Genomic DNA, 26509 nt, shown 5'->3' on the forward strand with positions numbered 1-26509 from the left:
TTTGAGGGGGATACAACGGGCAAGCCGAGCCTTCAGCCATGGTGACACACTTAGGATTTTGGAGTGATTGGAAAGATACATGCTCCCCCTTGTCCCCTTGTTCAGGAAAATCAATATAGGACTGTATGCTGGCGAGCTAGACGCCTTTTTCAAGTCAAACCATGTGAGGAGTTCCATTATCCGGATTCACGATTGTCAAGATAATGAAATTCATTCATCGTATATTGTCCCATCCCTAACTGGGATATTAGATTTAAGAATACAGTAAATGTTTGAAGTGTTACCTCAGGATGAATCCTACAATCTCAACAGAACCGTTTGAGTAATACATCAGGTCTGAGGCGCCTTGCTTGTTCAGTTCTTTTTCCAGGGAATATGTCTCTTGGTTGGAGAGAAATAAATTGTTGTTGTTTTTTTTTTAAAGGATTTTGCAGTGTTTGTGAAATTAAGACTGGAATAGAATAGATTTATTCTTTTTCACAAAGTTTCTAGTGATAGGCCCATGCCATGTTTCAAAGATGCAAGCTCCTGCTGTTTTCTGCACCACGCCTGGCCACAGCTGCAGGATTTTCTGCAGCACATGTTGGGTCCCTGCAATCCATTGCATGGAGCCTGCCCGCCAGCTCACAATCTGTCCTCTGCGCCGTGCACCATTCACATTTTTCACAAAATGGTTTTCGATATGAAGATTTAAAGTGTGACAGGGGTTTTAAAAAAGCACTTTTGTGCTTTTTTTTTGTACAAACAGTACAATGTCCAGCACATTGCAAACTGCACATACGCTGCCTTGGAGAAAGGAGGGGGAAAAAATCCTTGCCACCAACATCTGCCGTCGGTCTTGTGGGACAGAGTCAGCCTGCCCTGTGCAGACCTCTATTACCAGGTTTTGATGTTGTCATAAGGCTCTGTGAGATGAAAACATGTACATATGTATGTTGATGGTTGTACTTTTTGGTTAATATTTTCCCACAGAAGTCAAGGACACGCTGTCTCAGTGTACAGCAAGTCAGACTCTCCACATTGGACTCCAGTTGAGCGGAAGGTAAGAACATTTTTGGGAGTTTTTGGTTTAGCTGTTGAAAATTTGAGAAGAAAAAGACGTTGTCATCAGACACAAGCAATTAAACTGTTCCTGTCCATCACAGGAAATGATGATGTTGCGCGCCAGGGAGCAGAACTGTCTCACTCTGCTGTTTCAGCACTTGACCTGAGCAAGCTACTACACATGCATTTGGTGAGTCCCAAACTTACTTGATGCTCCCATGGGGCTATAACAAAGTCAGTCTGGATATGTAGAGAAAACTTAATACAATAGATGCAGTATGTAGGAGATAGGAGTAGGCGTGATCCAAATCCCAAAGGACTCAGAATATGGACCCAAAGGAAAGGCTTATTCAATTCTTTGTGTCACTGTAGTAGCTCAGGAGTGCTCAAGTGTATTTTGAGGTGACATTTTTAAACAATGGGCCGACCTTAAAGGATGAGCTACAGGAGTCTGACTCACTGGACAAACTACAGCGGTCCAGTGTGCTGTAATGAGCTGCAGGGCTTTGACTTGCTGCGCTAGCAGTAGTTGTCTGACTCAAATGACAAACCACAGGGTTCTGGCAGAGATGGCCCTCTGAATACGTCGTCTTCTTCCACCAATTCATCCTACTTGTCAGGTTAAAAATCTCCCTGCACATCATCAGGCTCAAACATCCCTTAGCCACATTCTTCCTCTACTGCCCAGTGAGCTTGGCTGGTGTCCTCTCATCTTTGCTTTTATAGAAACGCTGCCACTGATGCTCTGTCCTCCCAAACCCAATTATGTATATGTAAAAAGCCTGATAAAGTGCTGTGCCTCTCTCACTCACACCCAAGACACAGTGCCCTAACTCACATTCCTCAACAAAAAAAAAAGCTATGAGGTACTGTATATTGAAGTTTAACTTTAATAAGACGCTGCCAATGTAGTGCTGGGCACATATCCAACCTCCATCAGTAGAAAAAATTTAAATTTAAAATGTAAATATAAGGCACACAGTTATCACACAATAGAAAAGTACTGAGAAGCATGAATAAGAAGAGAGCCAGAGGGAGAGACAGCAACACCAATGCCACGCAAGGTTATTTAAAATCTTCCCCATCATCCAATTTAAAATGTGCCCACACATTTAAACTCTGCTTTCCTTTGCATAGCTCAAGTCTTGCATAAAAATTAAGTAGGAAAGTGTACACCCAAGAGTGTGCAACCTGGCCTCGAGTGATTGTTTGTAGAGCTACACAAGGTTCAGGAATCCATTTTGAATCAGGTCATCAGTGAGCAATTCATACAATTTATGAAGGAAGAGTTGCTGTAAAAAAATTCTCATTTCAACTACTTAAAGTTAATGTTAACACTCCAAATGTATGCAGGTTAAGCAGTGGGCATTAGACAGTGGTTCCCACCTTGGGAGAGGTTGTGATTAACAAGCTAGAAAAGAAGAGACAATATTTCTTCTTGGCAAGGCAGTTTTATTTATAAAGCATGTGTCATACACAAAGATAGATTCATGGTGCTGTACAGTGTAGTCAAAAGAAAGACCGTTCAAAAATAAAGTAATGAAATTTAAAGTTGAAACTGCACAGTTCAAAGTTAAAACAATACACTGGACACTCTATCTAACATTGTATATATTTTGTTGTGGCTTTTTCATTTTCCTGGCTAGGGTTATCTTTGGATAGTTGTACCTTTTTGAACTTCTAAATGTAAGCAAATAAAATAATCTGAGACAGGACAGTCAGTGTATCTTAATAGTTCACAACTCAAATACATATGCAACATGTGGTCTGTGATTGCAACTATTGCTTTTTACTAAATAATCTCAGCTCAAGTTCCACTTGCTTACTTGGTCCAGATCTATCACCTGTATCACAGAGCTGATGAGGTTTTGCTCATTTAACATAGATGTTGCAGAACTTGACTTTTATTTATTTTTTACAGCAGTTTTAGGACTTGTTATCCATTTTCTTTATAAAGGGTCAGTTGCTAAAATGTTGGGAAGCACTCGCATTAGATTCAGGTTTTTAGTCTGTATTATCTGTATCTTCCAAATACAACCCCTTTGCAGTCACTTAATCATGAGCTGATAGATACATTCCTTAATTTTCTGCCAAACTCTGTTCTCCTCTCCTTTTCATTTGTTATAACAATATCCAAGCACCAGGCTGGTGTTTTTTGCAATCTAAGAATAACAACACCATATGGTAGAAAAAGGCAGCTACAGGCTGATCTATGCTATTCTTCTTGTTATCCTGTGGTGCGTTTGGTACTGTGGTAACTTTAATCTTTCAAAATTAGACAGCTTTTTAATGGAAGACACTATCAAAGACACATTATAAATTGCCAAGTATGTTTGCTTATTGTTTGTGTTTTGAGTTTGACTTTGTGACTTAATAGTCTTTGTCCTGGTCCGACTACTTTTCAAAGGACACTCAAAATGTCAGATTCTGATGCACTTTGCGTTGAATGGATGTGTCACTATCACTTTACGGCGTCAAGCTTTGACCCTTTCTGTGTGAGTATTAGATAAGTGCTCCCTTTTAAAATTTGAGCAACATGAAGCTCAAAGTGATGAAATTTTTAGCACCATCCGTAGTGGGTTTATAGATAATACGATGATAGGGCCCAGGTCTGAAAATAACTGTTTAACTGAAGCTTTTTCACTTGCCTTTTGCTAACCTTTACATTTGAAATGGCCTGGTCAGCTGGTACATAATCCGTCTGGTATTGCACCTATAACAGAATACAGTGGTTCTGGTGCTAAATCAATATTCAAAATGGCATGTATTTCTGTATGAATCCCCTCCCAGTATGATTTTATTTTGGACAATCCCAAAACAATATGTGTGATGTTTGTTTTCAAAGGACATGAAGTTGTGGCTCCAGTTTGGTGAAATTATAGAGTTGTGTAATCATACAGTTGTTACAGCCGTCTTCATACACTCTCCCACATGCTGTCCTTGAAATGAAAAAGCACTGCTGAGTGAGAGCTGCTAACCTTGGGTGTGATGAATTGTAGAACTTATGATAATGGCTGCCTCTGCCCCAGGTTTGTGAATGGGGTGCTAGGTCTTTCCCCCCCACACTCAGGCTCCCCAGTTCCCTCCCACAATTCATCTTTGGGGGGTTTAATTCACTCTTGCTGGGAGCACATCCGCAGATAGTTTGATTCAGACGAGGGAAACCATTAGGAGCACTGTAATGCAGTTTTTGGCAAGAGAGAGACCCGGGCATTCATTACACTGGCCCTTCTTTATTTAGGAACAACTTCATCAGCAAGCCCTTGTCATTTAAGGACAAAAAAGCAGTTTTAAATTTTTTTTATTTGTTTTTTACAGACTGGTTGCCAGCAGGAGAAAAATAGAGCAACATTTCAAGTCTACTTTCTTTAGCACTACTATATCGGTCATGATAAATTAGGGAACAATCCACAGATTGCCATTTTCTTTTTCTTTGGCTTGTGTCCCCTTTTGTAAAATGAATTGGGCAGCCTGTTCAACCCTGAATTATGCATTTAATTTTTCGCTCAATAGAGTTACACTCATAAAACACAGTGCTGAAGTGAAGATTTTTAACATGCCAAATGTAGCCTAGCTGTAAGAGAATTGATTGCTGAAACCACAAAGGAGAAAGCAAAAAATCAAGTGCTATCACCGCTTATCTGTGAATATGTCAGTGGCTCTACAATTTCAAATTTAAGGCCTTGACATCTATTTTTATGATTATTTATGAGAAAGAAGAGTGGCTTTTAGCTCAGGGTCTAAATTGTTTGACAGCACTAATACACCGTATTCTTCTGTTGACATGAAAATAAACTCTTTGTACCAAATGAGCATCAGAATTCCTCTCCCCACACACTTCTTGCTCTGAGGGCCTTCTCCTGAATTTGCTGCTTGCTCATTGCAGCCTCTTTTCTCATGACGTGATCTGGTAATCCATCTTCAAAGCCCTCCCCCCAAGCCCCCGCCGCACGTCTTTCGCTCTCCTGGGTTAACGTAGGCGGATGTGCTGTAGCCCGAATATCATATGCATGAAAAATTTGCCATCCCTGCACTTTTTTGCTTCGTATGTTGTAGCACAGCAGTTGATGGATAGAATGTGTCACTTGGTGCAGTGCTTAGGGCAAGAGGCATGCTTTTTGGAGGTGGGGGTTTATCCCTGAGAGTCAGGGGACTGGAGACTGGAAAGTAAAGGCCAAAGACCTGGCCGCTTTGTCCGCGTTAACTACCGTGACCTGACAGGAACACAGAATTCACAAGAGGCAGACGTGTCTCTAGATTATCTCGGCTGAGGTCCCAGACAAAAACATTTATTATTTAAACTCAGCTGCTACATCTGAGTGAAAAATACTGCTGAACTTTTGCAGCACAGACAACTCACTTTATGCTGTTCTTCTTAAAAATCCACAAAGATATGTGTTGAAGTTGTTTAGCTTCAGCAGTGTGACTGTCATTTAAAATCTTTATTCTTGTGAATAAAGGTGTTGAGCAAGTGTGGTGTATTTGGCTTATGATTCATGTTAAAGCTGAGGCAACCATAATGATGTTCCATTAGCTAGAGGTATATGATAATAAAGTGAAATATGAATACACTGTTAGTGTTATTTTGTATCCATTTCAAGTTGTAAGGACACAAATCAAACAATTTAATTTACAGATGCAACTAATGCTTTTCTTTCGGTTAATTGAAGGCCTGGGCAATAAAACGATAGTATAGTATAGTATATATCGGCAGTTGACACACTCAATAGCAATGAAACAGTTGTTCAATATAATATTGATAGTTTTGCTTAAATGCATTAAATGCAAACCACCATGGCTCAAAAACAACCTATCACATCCCTTGATAATAGAATGTGCTGTGAGCGAATCTCCATAGCTTCTTCCACCCTTTGGAGTACGCAACATGTCGTCAGTCACAACCTACATCTGTTACATCTCAACAAACACCTCACAGTATGGACAGGTAGTCCGCGATGGAGAGGTACGCAGCAACAATCCTGCATGAAAACATTAACGTTAATAATTATTACCTGTTACCTTTTATAAGTAAAGGGGTAAATTATACCTTTTCTACCTGGTCTTCATTCAAAATAGGTCATCACAAGAACAATTTATTGTGATAAATATTTCAGCTGTATCACTCAGCTCTAATTAATTGACTATTGTCTTTTCTCTCAATAAAAGTATTCTTCCCAGAAAGCAAGGTGACATATTAGAATTGCTTTTTTTTGTCCAAAAGAGATTCAGATTGTCCAAATTTTGTTGACTAATCTGTCCAGCGTAACATTAATTTGATCAAGTCCATACTGTATCAGCACATTAAACTGATATAAAAAATTCAGTGGTACAGTGTCCTCGCAATTTTGCAAGATATTCCCTTCAGGAATGGTCCCGGCCTCAGAGCTGACAGGTCAGATTCAGTGTGTTTCCTGACTCGCTATTCTGAGCAGGCAATGGGCAAGGCGGCCTTCAGCACTTACAGGTCCTGATGATATTATTTCAACAGGCTCTCGGTGGTGTGGAGAGTCATTGCAGTGGTTGAGAGCTAATGGGCCAGATGTAAGAGCCACCTGGCTAGCGCCAGGCCTCCGTATGCTGCTGTTGACGGAGCCAGTCATGCAGAACCAAGGCTCGGCTGTCTGCTGCTCGCCGTTTCTCAGGCACGGGGCTTATTGCAGCTCATTTAGCAGAGCGACTGCTCATCACGGTGACATTCTTCTGCAACTTTTTCTTGTGCACCCAAGTGTGGAATCTGCACTGGCATTTAAAAGTAATGCTTCTGGTAATTATAACTTAAAGCCAGTATTAATATATATTTTTTTCTTATTATCATGACATTAACACAGCTTGACCTGAAAAATAGAGGTCATGATGCAGAGCTCTGAAACCAGAATCCATCACTTTGAATCAGCCGCAGGCAACGTGTGAACGCACTCCAAATTTCTGTCTATACACACCCGAGACACTGCTATATCTGGTATGTGGAATGAGCAGTGCTTTTGGCAGCCCGCCCATTTAATTCATTTAACACTGAAGAAAACAGAGCACCTCTGGCAAACAGGGCAGTGGAAAATAGAGCCGTGAATCTTGATTGCAGAGGTAAATGAACAGATAGGTCTGGAGGTGTGTCATCTGTCTGTGAGCAGAGATGCATTAGCGTGGATACACCCCGTCACTTCTGTGTCCCCAGTAACCTCTCTGAGAAAATGACATAAAGTGCATGAAGCAGGTATTTCTTTTGGATATTTTCTCATCTAATGTTTCATCAGAATGTGCAGAATGTGTCTCAACATACAGAAGATGTAAACAAAATGTCTTGAGACAAAGGCATAATTCAAATGTTACTTCAGGCAAGCAATTGTATCGGAGACAGCGTAAGGCAGCGTGGTATGTATACTTGTTTAAATATTCATGGCAAGAGGGCACGAGTAGTGTGTGGCTGGAGTGTGATTTACACCAGCAATAAGTTTGTGTCGGCGCAGAGGTCGACAATACCCCCGAGCGAACTCGCAGAGCTGTGAATAGGAGATGATAGCCTCCCACCAGTGATGACCTCTTTTAACTGCTCAGCTATTCAAAATACTCTGACCTGTAAGTCAAAGCTTTTACAAAAATCACAAATGTCGCACAAGTTTATTAATACTTATCTCAACAGGAAACTAATGTCTGGATCAAAATCAATAGTCTGAAATGTTGGGGATTAACCGTATACATTTTTATGGAACATTGCCCTTTGTGCTACTCCTGGGGCCAGATGTATAAAACGCAGTATGAACAAACACGGAAATATGCAGACATATTTATCATCAAATTTCTAAAAGTTTGATTGTTGATTTATAAATCTCACTCATTGACTTGTTTGCAAATGCACAAGCCTGACTTCCACTTCGACAGCCATATATGGTCATAGATGTCTGTAATAAATCAAACAGCTGAATCTGACTCACATTGGTTAAGTCAGAGCAGCCATCCTTGTGCATAACGATTACACATTACACATTACACATTAATTGTACTCTTTATTGTGAAGCACTTAAACAGTGCTTCACAATAAAGAGTACAATTAATACATTTGTGCATGCCAGGATGTCTTATTGACAGCTGACAGTGTGCAGTATTTTTTGTATTTTTAACAATAAAGTATAAAATGAAAAACACAACAACACCCAAATAACAAATATGACTAATAAAACTGGGCACAAAATTGTAATTATTAAAATGGTGACCAAGGCTACCATCATTTGAGACTGTCCTCGCCTCACTCAAAAGCAAAGTTAGCACAATGTTGTTATACTGCTACAAAACCTCTAGGGATTAAGTCTGGGTGGATGGTTCGGTCAACAAAATTTGTGTCTTGACATGCGAGACCAGGGTTCACATTTGGTCTCAATGTTCCTTTTGTTCTAACCATGATTATGACCCTCACTGTATATGGGTAATTTTGCTGTATTTAAGATTTAAGTACTTGGACTGAATCATTCAGTTGCTAAAATTGAGAAAGCCTAAAAGAATAACACTGCATTTTGGAATCGGGGTCTCAGCTTATTTTCCCATTTCCACTTTACAATATCACACTCTGCTCGATCTAGGAAACAGTTTGTACTATGTCTGAAGTACACATTAGGTGAGCACATCACCACAAATTCTTCTATAAATACCAGTTTATCTCTGGGAAGTGGTGTTTAGATGTTATTTTGCGTGTGAGAACGGTTTATGTCTGGCAATGTGTACTGTGTGATTTTGAAGCACTTAACATTTAGCTTTGCTGCATTGGCGCTAAGAACAAGGTTGCTCTTTTTGTTGCCGTGCATATTTCTTTCGTCGAGTATGTAAAGTTCTGATTTATGGTCCCAATGCTGAATTGGGACCATATGCTGAATTTCAAATTAAACCTCAGAGGAGGTTTAGAGTATGTTCTGTTTATGTAACTCAGCAGGAAAAGATAGGTGCCCATATTAAATAATGATGATACTATGACATGATTTAATATTGATATTATTAATATAAAAAATTAATGGACTTTTATGAAAAGGTGTGCACCTTACCGATCTATCCCTTGAAGAAAAAAGAGTCAGCAAGCACCGATGCCCTTCTCACCCCGAACCATTAAAAGAGCCTCAGTCAAGAGAACAAACTGCTCTTAGGAGATGTGCATGGCGAGACATAAACATCGAGGTACATCGGCCCTGTGTGCATCTCCGACACTCCATCACCCATCACTGTCTGGGCCTTCCCCCATGTCTTTAAATCTGGAACGACAGGGTGTCACTGGGAAAACCCATTGAGCACACTGTGGGACGATGGCTTCATGCCCTTCTCCATCACACCTTTGTTCCATCCTCCTCTCCGAGCCATGACAAGGTAGGGAACGAGTTATCACACCAGTCAGCTTTATGAGTCCCCGTCTGCCTGTGCCGCGGTAATAAAGTCATTGTGCTGCTTCTTCAAAATGGTGTGAGTCAGAGCAAGTGATGGGAAATTGGTCAGCAGAGTGTCGTTGAGGGGCAAAAAGCACATTCTGCGCCAGTGGCTTCTTTGGATGCATTGTTGGTTTGATTAGTAATATGAGGAAAAAACCCTCATTCCTCCAGAGTATTTTCCACCTGAGAGCCAGTTCATGAAAGCCCAAAATAGCCCCTAATCTCTCAAAGCTCAATGAGAGGAGAGTTTAAAATTTATTGTCAAAGGGAATATCCTTATTTAAAAGAGTCTATATTAAGACTGCTGTAGGGTAAGTATTTACTCTCAGATTAGAATTCAAATGATCACATTACTTTTACTTACTTTTTTGCCCAGCAACTGTAAATAATACTCTATATACACTGCAACTGTCAATCATACACTAAAATCTCCATCTCACCCCCAGTGGGTTCAAAGTTCATATGCATTATTTTCCAGTATGACAGCTTAAAATGCCCCCAAAGACAATTCCTTCATTTCAGCAGAGCTCTGGAGATAGCTTTTGAGAGACGTGTTAGACAGAATCTGAACCTAACGGCTTGCTGTGCACTGCGAGGAGTAGTAATTGTGTGAGCAGTAATTGCACTCTCTGCATCTGCTAGGGAGAATAAGGGCCATCATTGGGTCAGATGCCTGCCGCCTCCAGGAACATTTAGTCAACTGCATCAGATGTGAACGCTCAGTTCAACGGATACGTACACTATGAAGAGAAGTGACGAGAAAATGTCTTCCATCCAGTCTCGTGTAGAATCCTTAAAATATGGACTAATATCTAAGTAACTGTGCGTCATCATATTAATTTTTCAGAATTGCTCTCTAAGTTGCTTCTGACAGTGCACTCAAATTATTCAATGGCCATTTGTTGCTAAGCCCACCTCTGCCAGAAGTTCATTGAGAGGGTAGTTTGTCAAGAGCATTGCATTAATTGTTAAACTTGCAGGGGGTGTTGTGCACCTGGAAATGAGGCCATTTGTACTACCTGTCATGTTACTTTTGAAAAAAATAGAACATAAAACTGGCTGAAAATTACCGCACTGCTGGAAGAAATGGTTCATGGTTAAGAGGTTCTCTGTCATGCTGATACGCAAAGAGTACTTACATGTATAGTGCCTCTGTATGCTTATGAAAACACAGAAAATATCCATAGTGAATACATTTATTTAAACCTTTAATGCTAACTTTATGTGGATAACCAAAATACATTTAAAAAAAAATAGGCAATTGATCGATTGACAGGAAATTCAACTCCTGTCGCATAATCATTTAAGTCACGTATGAAGCTTCACAAATGAGGATTTGCATTTTTTTCAAAATTCTGCCTTCATTTTTCCACATTACTCGATTCATTCACAAATAATCATATTAAACAGATTAATAAAACAGATAATAAAAATAATACTTAGTTGCAGACCTTAACCAGTGGATGAAATGCATTTCCTTTGGTCTATCGAAAATTCAAAGCTTAAATAAGAATATGCCCTAAAACATAATCTCTCCCCTGATGCAAGACAGTTCAGTCAGTGTTTCTGACAGTTGAAGCCATCTCCCAAAAATAGAAGGCTCAAGTCTGTCATGCTGTCAAAATATCAATCCTGGAGGAGTGCTACTGACAGATTAGGACGCTGAATTTACATAACTGTCACCTTCTGGACCAGAAAAAACACGACCAGTTCCTTACTCAGTCTCTTTATGAGAGTCGCTAATTTATTATCAGCTTGAGAATTTGTGTTATATGATTTGCAAGTCTGTGTTGGCCATTACTATATATATATATTGTTACAGTATGTTATTTCATTTATTCTGAATAGTGGATGGATTCCAAATGCCAGAGGCAATACATGCTCTACAAAGGGAACTAGATTGGAGGCAATTGGAACGGCATCTAACACAGTGGACCCAGCTGACTGGATCAGTTTGTTCATATCGCTCTTGATGAAGTGAGACTCAAAAGCCACCAAGGGTCATTTATGTTAGTCTGGTTTTTTGTAATGGCATTGGCTTTTGGAAGTTGTACTTACAATCAACGATGGGTGCGGCGTTTCCATGCTGAAGCATGAACTTATAGCTTTTCTGAAATGGAATGTGATCCTTCGTGTGCCGAGATAGATTTATGAGGGCAGACCTAAAGAAAGGCAACCACAAGATTTCAATGGAATTTACTTTTCAATCTAATTTCTTTTATTCAATAAATGAATATAAACACAATTTGTATTTGCGTCACATTTTGTCACTCCTTTGACCTCCTTTCTTCCCTCCAATCTGTCTTAATGTTTGACAAGCAACAAACGCTGTAGAATGCCGAACTGGGCCTCCCACCGAAACAGAGACCTGGAAGATTGATGCAGTTTCATCTGTTCAGTCTCTCCTCTGCTCTTTCCACTTGAGCCTAAGATATTGTACATTCAAGATAAGAGCCAACCTGGGCAACTATCCTTTCAATCGCAGCACTCTGGGGTAGCACCGATGAGTGGAGGTGACCATTGAGGTCAATAGAAATGGCACATGTTGCTGGAAATGGTCCATAAAAGCTCTTTCTGACATGACAGAGTAGCCCTGGATTCTCGCCAGTAGACACTTTTTCACAGTAGAACCCTTTGGTGCCTGTCAGGGCTGAGGTCAATCCAGTGTGATTTACTGTAATACAAGATTCAAACTGCTTTTTGTTTATTGAAAACAATAACCCAGTTAGAAAAATCATCCCTTCTGGCAACAAAATGTGAAAATGATAAAATACAAAATGGCATGATCGATTTTGTGTACCTCCTAGACAAAACCAAGTCTGGAACTTGAAACTGCTCACTTTAGAGAAAACTGTGTTAAGAATTTGTAGGTTAATTGTCTTGAATAGTGACAAAGGCTGCATTTGGCATGTTTGGCATTGTATTGGAAACAAGGCTACTGTGAGCTGGCGTGTCTCCATGCCCCTTCCCTGCACTCCTTCAAGGAGGATTGCAGCACATATGGCCCCCTGGGCGGTATGGATGGGTCGCTGCAATCAAAGTGGGAGGACATGAGCACGAGAAGTATCCCATCTGTCATAATGTCCTCTCTCTCTAAAATGGATTAATAACGGTCGGGAAGAGAACAGTGAGCAGAATAAAAGCATCATAATTATCTGCCTACAGAATGAGGGGATTCACAGTGTGCATGACCGTTTTAGATATCCATTTCTGATTTAGCAAAAATGTGTTTGTTAGTGCTCCATTTGGGCTGTTGCTCGTCATCCCATCCAATTTCCACATTTGTGTCCATCTCAGCTTGAAAGTGCCCTACATTTTTGTTAAAACACATAACCAGGCATAGTTACCCTGCAGTACATCTGCACGACAACTGCTAACTCTGAAAAATATGGTAACAGGCCACAATGGAAAATTATTCTGAAATACATCTCTCAAGATACTTTACTTTCTTTTCCTTTACACTACTTAAAGCTCCTGTGGGCTTTGGCAATGCATACATACTGTGGCACTGCTACACAGGAAGATTATGTTCTCTGATGGCCTGATGATGTGTGAAGCCCACACCTGTGAGTCTTGTCCAAGTCATGCAAAGATGTTTTATGCTGTCTGTCATCATTGCAAATCCAGCCTTGTACAATGGTAAACATTATTTCCATCATCTTTCTGTACATATGTACTGGGAAGTTTGCAGGCTAAAAGGAAAAGGCACAAAGTTTAAAAGGAAGGAAGGAAGGCGACAGGGACTGTACAAAACGTGGATTTTTACCAACCCGGACTGGCTCTAATTCTTATTTTTGATTGTCCTCTCTGTGTGAATGGAGGATTGTCCATACCAAGCATTTACAGAGAATTTGTAAAAACATGGCCCGAGTAAATTGTGGGACACACAGTAACAATCTAGCCTGCTGTATCTTGAATCTACTGAGAACAATGATGTTTCAGTAAAACAAATATAATCTCCTTTCCCCTGGGGTTCTCTGCTCACTTTAGATGGCAAGGCCTTGCCAGAAAACTATTTCAACCTCTACCTCTGATCAAACCCCTATCACTTACATTTTATTGTGTGGCTGTCCTTGCCAAGTCAAGAGAATTTGTAGACGTTATTTATGGAGGGCTCATGGCCCTTTTTTCCCCAGCACCAATCCATTCAAGAGCGCACTTGCCTGTTGCATCTGCCTGATCAGAGTCAGGAGGTTTAATATGCTGCTTCTCCTGGCAGAAAAGGTAAATAATCAAATAATAAATTGTACTCCACCTTCAGTGTGGTGAAATGGAGGATGTTTTTTTATAAGTGGTAATGAAAGCCATAGTGTCAAATCTCCAGCTTAATCATGGGGTGAATATTTTTAGTAGCCAAGATGGAGTCACAATAAAAGGATCACAGCAGTGGGGAATTTCATATTCATTGAAGCCACTGTTATTGACTGTTCGCTACACTGAAGGGGAGCTCAGGTACAGAAATAACACATTGTGTGAACAATAAAATTAAAAGTGTAAAAGAGGAAGGGGAATGTTTCATTTTGGGAATATTTTTTAATCACTGATAAATGACGAGTAAAATTAAAGCATTATGGTAAGGTAATGTAATCATTGCTTATTAACCAAACAGAAGAGTCCTGAAAAAAAAGGAAACTAAAAGATGGTCTGTATCTAATTAAAATGCTAATATGCGCTGTAAGTTATTATAAACAATTAGCTGAAGCACATCAGTCTCCCTTTATTTACTGAGGTGAATACCAAACATGGAAGCCATGTAAATGGTGTTTCCACATTTTCATAACAAATTATTGTAATAGTTGAGGAAGACATGCGCTGCCCACACTTCTTTCTGAGTATTTCACATCAATTGTACAGAATGCGCTAAAGGCAAAGGCAGACATATCACATGTATTATAATTTTCAATTTTGACAAAGCAGAATTTCATATCTTCCTGGTGTAGGAAGCCGCCCACGCAGAGCACACATTGGGATGTGAGGCCTGTGCTGCAATAATTCAACTTCACATGGATAGCAGTGAGTATGGGTGACTGAGAGAAGAAAAGATACTAGAATGCCCGTCTCCTCTTCATCATTACATTGCACTTGACATTTCAACCAGCTGGACTAGCATGAACATTAGCTGTACATTCAACTAACCAGGTCTAAAGCCTTGAGCATCAAAGGGTCAGTTTCAAAGCAGCCCCATTGCCACTTGACACTTCATCAAGCTGCCGCTCAGCTTTACTGTTAAAGTGGACAGTCGCTGCTGCTCACTGGTTCCCTTGTCTTGAGGGAATCAATTATTTTCATGGCCAACATAAATTGTAAGAAAATGTTGAGCAAGAGCTCTCACAGATGAGCTAGAAGTTAACAGCAGTGAACAACATCTAAGCAGTAGTACTATGCAGACTGTGTGTGCTCGACTGTTAAGTGCATACTGATGTAAATGTCACCAAGATCACAGGATCCTGACAATCTGAGGCTCATTTTGGCCTGGGGCATCACATGTCAATGTATGATACAGAATATCTTCTCATTTGAGTTGCTTACAATTTAAAAACTGCTAGCAGACTCACTGGCTCGCCTCCACAGTAATTTAAATGTGGGTGGTTATGTCATTGCTGTCTGAGTATAAGCACAAGGGTCAAGGAGAGAGGACTTAATAATAGGCCCAAAGTGATGACAAGCTGGATATTGAGGAAATGTGCCAAGAATCGTCTAGGTCTCTTTGTTCTCCAAGACATACAGTATACTAACAAAGAGAAAAGAGCTGGGAATAACTTGCACCAGCAGAGCCAGAAAGATGAGAGAAAGCTACTGTTGTTGAAAGAGAATCTTTAAAAGTTTCTGTTAAAGCTTACACAGGCAAGATTTTTTATTTATTTATTGTAAAAATGCATGTCTTTGGAGACTAGGTCACAAACCTGAGTTGTAACAGAAGCATGTTCTATTCCCAAATTGTTTCCTCACTATTTGCTCAAATGAAATTCTGGAGTCAGGCACAGTAACCTATTTAACCACATAAGAGAGATCAAAAGCCCTTTTCCTCCACGTTTGTCTTAAAGCATTTATTTTTATGTACTGGCTTTTTTTCAACATGGCTTTTAATTTAGCTTTTACTTGTCTTCTTAGAGACTTGACTTTGCCAATAATGCTGTTGTGGGCCTGTAAAATTAGTATAACTACACAAATAAATTTAACTTCATATTGAATAAGTAGGGGGGAAAAAACATGGTATGCTTGTCATTTTACTCCACCTCATTTCACCTCTTTATCTAAGCTCTTCCCACATGGCGTATCCGTCCGACACCAGCTGGTAACACTGATTAGAAGCGGGTATTTAACAAGCCTAGAAAGTAAATCATTGGTAGGGGTTACAGTTTGATGACTGCAGACTGGTGTTGATATACCACCAGGCATAATTCCAAAAGCACAAAGCCAGAGCAAGATACGATAGAATGAGAAGAGTGGATGCTGGACGTATCAGATCGATCTAGACTGCAGATATAACAAACATCTCTGATATTTTGACTACAGATTTAACCTTAATGTTCTGACATGGTTATTGCATTCTTAAAAAAGCCAGCTCGTACCATTCCATGCATGCCCAATTCAGTTTATCTTTATATTCATTAAGTGCGAGTGCAACTTGTCGGTGACCATAAAGCAGGAAAAATAAGATCTCTGAATCTTCACATTTTTCTAAGTAAGACACACACACACACACACACACACACACACACACACACCGCCTGGTTTTGAAAATATCCTTATCTCTGAACTCTCAAGGTTGCCAGGTATGGTGCAGGAATAATGACAGCTGTTGTTCTAAAGCCTTTTTTTTTCAACTCATCCAAGTGGTTGTACCGCGTTTGCATGTCCTTGATTATCCCTCTCCACAGTGATGTGCACATCTTGTAATTACCGCACACCCACAGGCGAATGCTCTGAGTGATCAGACAGATCTTTGGGCTAAATTAGCAGCTCTCGTTCTGAGATGAAGGAAAGATTCTGCAGGTAACGTGTATTTTCTGACAAGTAGCTCCAATGATTAGCACAAACACAATGTACTTGTGCTCTTCTTTCTGTGCTGTTTGTTAATGGGGCTTGTCAGTTTCACAGTAAGAAAAGCTTGATAAAACAGTGAGTTTAGAGCTTGAACTGACGTGTGGTGCAACAGTTTGTTAAACTTTTTGTTTTAAGGAAGTCTTGTGTAGTGTCTTCAAATTACCATAATCACTTGTCCGCAAGAGTACATTGTTTTAACCAGTATCCTCTTTTTCGCTGCTGACAATACCTCATTACTTAATAATTTCATCAACTTTTGGACATGGCCAGTGACAGCTTGTAATTAATAATTGTTCAAAGCGAGTTTTGGGATTGTTGGGAATAGTCTGAGAAAGTCCTACAAGGTTTTCTCTTGTCCAAGAAAACTTTTAAAAGGTGTCAGTCCTGACCTTTAGCCCACTACGCTTAGAAAATAACCCATGTTCTAGCAAGTGCTGTAGGCGTTTGTGTAATTCCAACCCCATCAAAAGAACATTTTAATTTTCTGCAACATTTTGCCTTGTGAATTTACAATCCTCAACAGCAGTTGGGTGAGTGAGAAATACATGAAAACAGTGGGAGGCAAAAACAAGGCATAGAAATTAGGAGCAATAAAAAAGAGCATGAGAAACAAATAAGACTAAAGGAGAGTAAGAATAAGGAGAAAAAATTAGGGGATAGAGATTAGAGGACAGCAGCTGGTGACAGTGAGGGGTCTTGTCTCTGAACGCTAGTGTAAAGCGATGACACCTGGCTGGCACGCAGAGCTCAGCATGACCAGCCAGTTCTGAAACCTTTTCCTCAGTAAAGCATCTCATTATGGGGGACAGGGCTTGTTAGGAGAGAGAGACAGTGTGCTAAAATATTTCTCCCAGTAGGTAGATTTTAAAACATTACTTGTAATGTTGAATAAGCTTCAGCATAGACAACAGGGTATACAGTGAGTGTGTGTCGCAGTGAGTGTGTGTCACAGTGAGTCGTGAGCTCTGTTAGGTAAATTTGTTAGAAGGAAATGTTTCTGGAAAGCATAATAATAATAGACTAATACAATGTTTATTAGAATAGTGCAGTAAGTGCGAGTGCTGCTCTATTAACAAGTGATTCAATATTCTGATAAGGTGAGTTCATCAGTGCACCACTTACTAATGATTTTTTTTTTTTCAATATACCTTACTGCTATTATTAGTTACACAGCAGTCTAGCAGATCTGCAGAGCAGCGGCCCCACACTAATCTCAACATGAGTTCATGTTTTACCTGTAAGTCTGACATTTTAACGCCTTTGTTCATCACCTGTGAAATGAAAATATCACATTTCCATACAGTCAGAGAAAAAAAAAAGCGCCCCGGTCACAGTTGAGTTGTAGACTCGACCCTTCTACACCGCGGTGTGCCTCTCCTGCGTGGCTGCTGTCAGCTCTGTCTGAAAGTCAACCGCACTGGATGGCAGGAAACAAGCATGTTTCAGAAATTGGCTTTCAAATATTGTAGAAACTTGGGAAAATACCTAATACCTTTTTTTTTTTAATAATCAAAAACCTAATATTGAGCACTAGCAACCGCCATGCCTGAACACGCGATGAAAACACAAACTCTGTGTAAAGATATCACAGGGCCGAGTTAGCCTACATACATGCTAATATCAATAACAACCGTAGTGGCATTTTACTAATGTACTGACTTAATTTGATACATTTACTTTTCCTAGAATACCTACAGTTCTCATGTTAATATAGTCGACTTTTGTATTCCCTCTGGTTGCTTTGGAGAAATAATATTTATGTACATCGAAAACCTTGGAAGGAAACAAGACAAGTGACATTCACATAAATACTCATTATTTTACCTATTAATCAGTTTAAGTTTAAGTGGAGGTTTGAATTGAATTTGATTGGTGATTATCAAAGATTATCAAAAACTCACTTAAAAAAAGCAAGCTCTAAAGTGTCGAAGTGTAAACTTTAAGGGGATAAATTCAGTTGTAATTTCCAGTTATTACTTTTAAATCTTTTAGTGCACAGTAACCGTATGTTTGCCATATTTGTATGTAAATGAGAGTAGTTCTACTGCTGCTGCTTTTATTCTTCATCCAAACATTCTCATTTGAATTGATGGAATTGCTTTGATTAAAGTCAAACATACAATGAGTTGAAAGAAAATGTGACTCATCCGACTGTAAGCGCAAAGTTGACCTTTATGTCAAGATGGCTAATGTTCCTCCTCTCTGCTTAATCCATCCTACAGTCTACGACTCTGTAATCAGCCCAGAGCAGCCCATTGCTGATGCTTTGTCATCATGGATGCTGCTTACATTTTCAGTGGGTTGTCTACAAGCGCGGTGAAGTACAAAATAATTACCAGCACAAGTGGTGCACCACCTCTCAGTGTTGCGCGCTCCACATGGACTCACATTGGTAATTAAATCTGCAAGGTGGAGATAAGAGGAAATAGACAAAAGACACTCAAACACATCTACACCAAATTTATGCAGGACAAATTGCATTAAACAATATATGTTGTAGTTACAACTAATCTGTTTAATTTGTCACACCTTTAACTACCCTGCTGAATACTCAAACGTGTGTGCGAGGCAGTTTCATATTTTGGCATCTCCAAGTAGCAGAGTGGTATAATGCCATAAAAATCAAACTTTCAAGACCTAGAAAGGAAGTAATATGGCAGTAAACTATATACTGGTCAGCCTATAATTCCTTATATCAAACTACAAGAGAAAATATTAGCAAAAGATATAGGGTAGCTTGACTCAGCAGTAGCTTACTCTTGGTTAAGAGAGAGTTTAGTTTTGACGAAGTTTCAATTCACCACCTCCTGTGTGCAGAGATCAGATCATCTCTGTGACCAGAGCTTCATTCAGGAAAAAAAAATGAATCCACAGGCCTCAAGGAAGCCACGCTTTGTGATACGGGATGATAACATTCTCGTATGTAATCTTGTCCAGAACAGCTTTTAAATTTCACCACATGATCAAAGCCGGTGTCGTACTTTTGTGTAATTATATGGCATTTAGGGGATAGTGTGCATGGAAGATGAAGTACAGAAATTACACAGCTTGTCCAAAGCAATGGGTGATATCCAGAAACTAAATCTCCACCTTTTAAGAATAAAGCCACAAATACTGCACGCAAAAGAAATCTTAGTTCATGAGTTTAAATATCTTTATATATTGAGAATGACTTGGATATGATTTTATATGAAACTTCATTTCATATGCTGTACAGTACTTCAGTACAGCAAGCACTTTGTTTTTAGCCAGTAGGACAGAGGTCAGCATATTATTATCAAGTGGCGTAAAGACAATCAAACATGCCGCTGCAGCATCACAAGAGCACTATAGCAATTTAATTTAAATACACGGGACAGCCTTCACCCCCCTCACGTGCATCAATGAGCCTTGGCCACCAATGACCCTGTCTCTGGTTCACCGGTTTTCCTTCCTTGGACCACGTTTGATAGTTACTGACCACTGCAGACCGGGAACACCCCAAAAGAGCTGCAGTTTTGGAGATGCTCTGACCCGGTCGTCTAGCCATCACAATGTGGCCCTTGTCAAAGTCACTCAAATCCTCACGCTGCTCATTTTTCCTGCTTTTAACACATCAACTGAAAATGTTCACTTGCTGCCTGATATATCCCACCCACTGACAAGGTGCCATGATAACCAGATAATCAGTGTTATTCACTTCACCTGCCAGTGGTCATAATGTTATGGCTGATCGGTATCTCTTATACCCCAATGCCCCCAGTTAGTCGCAGGCTTTCAAGCCAAGTTACTTGGTCATAATGTTTTCACAGGCTGAATAGTATACACCCAGGACAGTGACTAATTGAAAGTTAAGGGACACAACATCAGTTTTGTCAAATTCAAAGACTTCTAGCTTTTATTAATCTTTGTCTTCCCAGATTTTTCTTTGTGATTTTAAATTAAATTAGACCTGTTTCAGACTCTGGTTATAATAATAATTATAATTTTCTCTGTACCAAATTTCCAATTTTAAACTTGGATTAATTAATTTCCCCCTTGTAAATGTCCAACTTTAATCTCAAAGAAATTCTGAGAATGTTTCTTTCATTTTGACTACACTCTGGTATTCACACACACACACACACCACCCCCACCTCCCACAAGCTATGGATGAGCCATGCATTTTCTTTTCTTGTTTCAAGGCTCTAATGTGCAGCACCACCGATTTCACATTACTCTGCATAAGAGTTCATACACATTTGTCACTTAACAATGGGTCTGTTTAGTTTTAGTTTTAGTCATCACATGGATTTCAAGGCTCCTCCCCTACACACTCATACACGCACATTCCCACACGCATGCACTTGCACTCTACTCACACTTGTGCACACACAGGTCTCAGGGCAGATAAATTATAGATCACAGCTTTGGTTGGCCATCAATGTGAAGAGTTCAAAGAGGAAGAAATATTGTACCTACCCACACCCACCCACACACACGTGCGCACACACGCACATAAAGAGGCACATCCCCTGTAGCTTCAGACCAATATGCCAGAAAAAAAAACCCGAGAGGAGGAGGAGAAAAGAAAGAATGATGTTTTCTGCTCTGTGAATGAACAGGGTGGAGGGTGGAGAGTGTGGGAGGACAAGATAAAGAGAGCTGAAGGCAAAAAGAAAACTGCATAGAGGAGAGAATGTGCCGTCTCCTTTGACATATTGTTGTCTTTATTGGCTGATTTTGCAGACAACCGGCGTAATGACGACATATGACCACCACCTCTGTATAGCTAAATTATGCTCTCAACAGCAGCATTGTTGCACCAACTCCTTGAAAGAGAGAACAGGAAGATAGTACAGTGGTGTCCTTCAACTCCACTTCTAGAAACTTAGTTTGTGATACCACAAGGCAAAATAATCTGTTGATTTGGTTAAAGGTCCAATGTGTAACATTAAGGAAGATCCATAGGTAGAAATGGACTATAATATTTATAGGTATATTTCGTTTGCGTATAAGCAACCTGAATATAAAAATCCTAAACATGAGCACCAGAACCGGAACTGGGCGAGCCTCCAAGGCCGATGGAGGCCACATGACTTACATGTAGTTCCGAGCAGGATTCTGACTCCAGGGATGATGAACACACAGCGGTTCAGGCAGGGATAGGAGAGACATGAAATAGGAGAGGAGCGAGTTTATTTAGAGTTAATATGTAAGTTACTGTTAAGGTTATGAAGCATCCATTGTGTTAAGTCAGCGAGTATTTGTTTTTTCTGAAGTTGGAAGTTATTTTTTCTGATTTTGAACAACGAGACTTGTGTGATGTTGAAATTAATGATCTAAATGTTCAGTCTCCTTGCTGGTTGTTACGAAACATTCAGAATCATTATTGCTTTTTCTCTTAACAATCGGCTGATAAAACATAGATTGATAAAAGTATTTGAATAATGAAATTAATATCATAAACGTCGACTATGAAAATCTTTAGTAGGGTGCGACCCTTCTTGACTGTCATCAATCTGGTTGCTGTGCAGTTGACAGTTAACATACTAAAAAGGTCAGATTTTTGTGAAGGATATAGCACAATCTTTGGACCAGAACAAGCCATAAATGACAAAAGTAATGATCTGTAATGCTAGTGTAGCTCTCAGGATGACCTAGAAGTATGTTATTGTTTGCAGTATTGAAGATTACTGGAGTGACAATGGCTTTGTAAAGCTTAAACATCAGAATCAATAGCAAGCGGATCACAAACAACTAATTTTCAAACCTCCGGGATGGGCTTATTAGTTGCAGTTTAATTGCTGCTCTTTCAACAGCAGATGGCACAGTGCCACAGGGAAGTTCCACATTAACTTTATTACACTAAGTCCTCAAACTGGGGAAAAGTTCTTTGAATACAACTTGGGACTTGAGGTCAGTACTTTAAAAATAAAATAATTTGAGCTGCTAGAAAAGTGTGGGTTGACCTACTATAAGGTGGAATAGCTGATGGGGTTTCAGTGACCTCACTGGTAATTAGTGCTGGCTACTTTGAGTGCACACTTGCTGTACACTTCAGCCTTACATGCTGGGAAGCTGAGTCTGGTTGAATACCATTCCAGCACTAATATTCTGCAGGTGTGTTTAAGCTTCAGAAAACCGTGGCATTGCTTTCTTCCAGCTGCATATCCTTTTTAATTATCTTTGCTACTGAATTTCATGTAAGGCAGTTCAGTGGCAAAATTATGAAATAGTCTTTGATGCAACTGATGCGGTTTGTCGAAGGCACAGTTCCCAGGTGTTTTTTGCAGATAAAGAATCTGCAATCTTGAGATTGGAGGACACCATGAAACATGGCTAGAGGTTGTGTTCGCAGTGTTTACTGAGTGGCTCGTGTGTCTGGATGGGTGGATTGGTATTGAGGTCTATGACATCTTATGGCTTTATTTGTTGTGCTGTAAATGTTAGTTTTTAGCAGAGTGTTCCTTGCCTGAAAGCTCCACTGATAAGTCCAAAATAAATTAAAATGAAGATTCCAAAACTGAGCAATTAGACTTTTTTTCACATGGTTTGAAAGACATAATTTATCTATAATGTAACTCATTACAACACAGTATTGTTATATTATTTTGAAACCATTAGAAGCTCAAGAAAAAACACAAGACTAAAAGACTTGCTGAGACAGAGTTCTTCTATGCAGTGAGTGCCCATCTGAAAGCTGCAGGCAGGAGCAGTTTTAAAATGCAGGCTCCAGGGTGGACAGTTGCCATCTTGCCTCTGGCTTTATCAATGCTGGCATCTGACACTGGCAGCAGTGCTGGAGCTCAACCCTCCATTGAAGAAGAGGAGAGAGGGTCACGTATTTCCACTTCGCCCTTGGACACTTTAACAAAGACATTGTCTGAATGATATCTGGAAAGAGGAAATGAAAACTAAATCTGCCCTTCATGGAGGTTGCTGGGATGGAGGAAAAAATCCACCAAATAGAACCCTCTGAACATGTTATATTTTATACACTGAATGTCCGCTTTTGAGTATTGTTTTACAGCTTGTCACTAAATACTGGAACAGAGAAGTAAATCAGATCAGAAATAGGTTAAGCTCTCCCATACATCATTCCATATGCAGATGGAATGTACTTGGGGACATTGTTGCTATTGTGCTGAACTCCCAAAACCCTGAAGTGCTCACAAATACTGTTTACCGTTGGTGTGCCCCCTTTCTATTTGGCAACAGTCTGCCATTTCTGCATGGCAGCAACACAGTAGTGAAGGTAAGAGTTACTCATGTATAAGCTCTCTAAAACTTGGTGCGTCCATATATTTTGGACAAAATATAATTTAGTGTGTTCTCGGTGGACTACCTATGAATCGCTGTCATAGTGGTAAATTGCCTGTCTGAAATGTACTTAAGGAAAAACGTAACTTACCAAAGGAACCTCAAAGCCACATGTAAAAAGCGCATTGAAATGAGAGTGTATTGAGGTGCACGCAGAAGAACCGTGAAGGGCTGATTGCTGTTAGAACATCCAATAATGTCTGTAAGAATGGCAATTTTGATTTAAGCCAGTAGACTACCATGTAAGACGAATGATAATGGTGGCTCTATACTTTTGCACTACAGGAGCCCACTCAAACTTCTGGTGCTTTGCCCAGCAGCTTCACTTGTTATAATTTCCTCTATATTGTTTGCATTCTTAGTGCTGTACAATACAGCTGTAGGCATAACTGGCTGTTTTGAGAACAAAGGAGGTACATAGTAGAGGTGGGCGATATATATCGTTTGCGATAATATCGTCATTGATGTTTTGACGATGTGCAAATTTCCATTATCGAGTATTTAAATTACTTTGCCAAAAACATTTAAACGCATGCGGAAACTCCTCACATCCACTTAATACATGGTGCAGCAACGCTCTCAACAGCATGGCTATGATATTTTTTTCCCATATTGCCTACCCCTAGTACATAGCATGGAGGTTGTTGCAACTTAGACCTCCTTTCTGTGCAGTGGTGCAAAAGTCTGAAACCACCACCGCTGTGGTTGGCATTTTACTGTCAGCTCCAGGGAAGTCTCAGGGGAGTTTCACACAGTTTCAACAGTAAACTACCTAATGGTAAAGGAAGGCACGTTCGCTCCTTTTTGTCTCGAGCAAATCATGCATTGATTGTGTGCAGGGTCCATGGCGGGCATCTGACTGGTTTAAATTCAAATGGCTCTATATTTTGGAAAATTTTACTCCTTGAAAAAAAGAAATCAGCAGGCAACGTTGGAATTATCTTTTTTGTTTGAAGGAAACTCTTAACTTGTTCTTAGACAAAACTTGTCTGCAGAATATAATTGACATTAGTTTGTCAGAGATGCAAGTATCACAAGTGCATCTGGTTCCAGTTAGTACTTTGAAATGTTAGTTATGACATTTAATGTGAGATTGTTCCTGTAAGATGGTGGGGATTTTGTCTGTCCAATTTTTAGGTGATACACTAAATAAATAAATAAATATTATGTTCCATTTATAACAATAGGTCTTCCTTGATATCCACACTGGACCTTCAACTGTTTAATTGTTGCCCTGTCTCCTAGAAATTACGTTTATATACAACTAATTTGCAACAGCAATGCCGACTGAATTACGTTTTCTATAAACATAATAAGGAAATGTTGTCAATTAACATACATGGCAATAAGCAGAAATGTTGACACGGAACTTAAAGAACTTAATAAAATGTTCTCTGATAACGTATTTCATCATTATTAAAACAATTTAGTAAAAACAAAAGTAATTTCTATAAGACGGCTTTGAGGGCCTGCAGATTAGAAAAATGTCATGATGTAAATATTTTTTCAAGGATCATATGCTTTTTTAGAAGACACTGATAGTCGTTGTTTAGGTTTTGGATGTGCTGCTTGTTTGTTTATTGTGTTTGAGGCATTTTGGGCATCCAAATGTATTGACTTTATTCTATTTTTGGTCTTGGTTCCAGAAAATATTGGGTTGCGCACATTGCTACATTACACTATAGAAGATTGAGATTTTTGTACAAACTGCACCAGCGTTCACATGTGAAGTAATATTTCCCAATAACAGCCGAGTTAGTGCCAGCTGTCAGATACCTGGAGGTGCTTTTGATAAAGCATGGAGAAGACATATTTCATTCCAGGTGTTGTGCATCAGTTTTTCTCCTTCATGCTTTCTCCTGTTTCATCCATGGTGATCTGTGTGATTTCCCACCCACTCAGTTTTTTCCTCTTTCAAATTAAGCTCTCATGTAGAATTCCCCTTTTTTCCACCTCACTCAGTCACCTGTTAGGCTATCAGCAGGAGTGCATCGCTTTAGAGTGAATTATTGATCAGATATTTTCCTTGACCTGACCTGTTTGGTTTGACTCACACACATACGTACTTCCTTAGGATTGTCATGAAGAACAGGTAGCTGTTATTAGCAGGTTGAATTGAACTGCAATGAAAAATGCTTTTAATAAGCCGGAACATCTGCATAGATTTGTGATTATTCTGCTGATTAGAATATGAGGGAGTGCAAATTAAACTGCATTTTAAAGAGGTCTGTAATAAAATCCATTAAGACTGGTTTTACACAGCTCAAAGGTTAATATTTCTTTACCGGAGTCCACATTAAAGGGGTAATCTGGAAGATTAACTGTAATGTTTCTTCATTTTTCATAACCAACCCTCAGTCCTTTAGTGTGAGGAATAATGTAGCTTGTTACTATGAGTTCAGAGCAGGTGCGCTCCTAATATTTTAGTTTTCTATGTTCGCTCTAATCTTGTATCAGATGAGGATCATGCATAAATAACTCAAAGTTGGATGTAAAGATGGCATGCAAAGAGTATGTTAGCCAGATGAAATCTTTATGCTTCACACTTTGATATTTACTTTGGTATCGAAGCGCTTCACCTGTTGCTGTGTTTGGATCCACAAATGTGATATACTGCAGATAACTGGCTCCACACATGTTTTTAAACAGTATGGACAACATTGTTAAAACACAGTTTCAATTTCTTACATATATGGTAATCCATCTTAATTTTAGGATTGGGAGTTTAAATTAAA

The 26509-nt window shown here is 39.5% G+C and overlaps 1 protein-coding gene across 1 annotated transcript in view; it reads left to right on the plus strand.

Moving 5' to 3' along the window:
• Positions 1 to 993: 993 nt before the first annotated feature.
• The window catches only part of LOC127378686 (interleukin-1 receptor accessory protein-like 1), a 287082-nt gene continuing 261566 nt past the window's right edge, over positions 994 to 26509 (plus strand). The window contains exons 1-2 of the mRNA XM_051427826.1: positions 994 to 1042; positions 1146 to 1234. The gene's annotated coding sequence lies outside the window, so the exon portion shown is untranslated. The remainder of the gene's footprint in view (positions 1043 to 1145; positions 1235 to 26509) is intronic.

This window comes from Dicentrarchus labrax, unplaced genomic scaffold (assembly GCF_905237075.1).
Source record: "Dicentrarchus labrax unplaced genomic scaffold, dlabrax2021, whole genome shotgun sequence".
Lineage (NCBI taxonomy): Eukaryota > Metazoa > Chordata > Actinopteri > Moronidae > Dicentrarchus > Dicentrarchus labrax.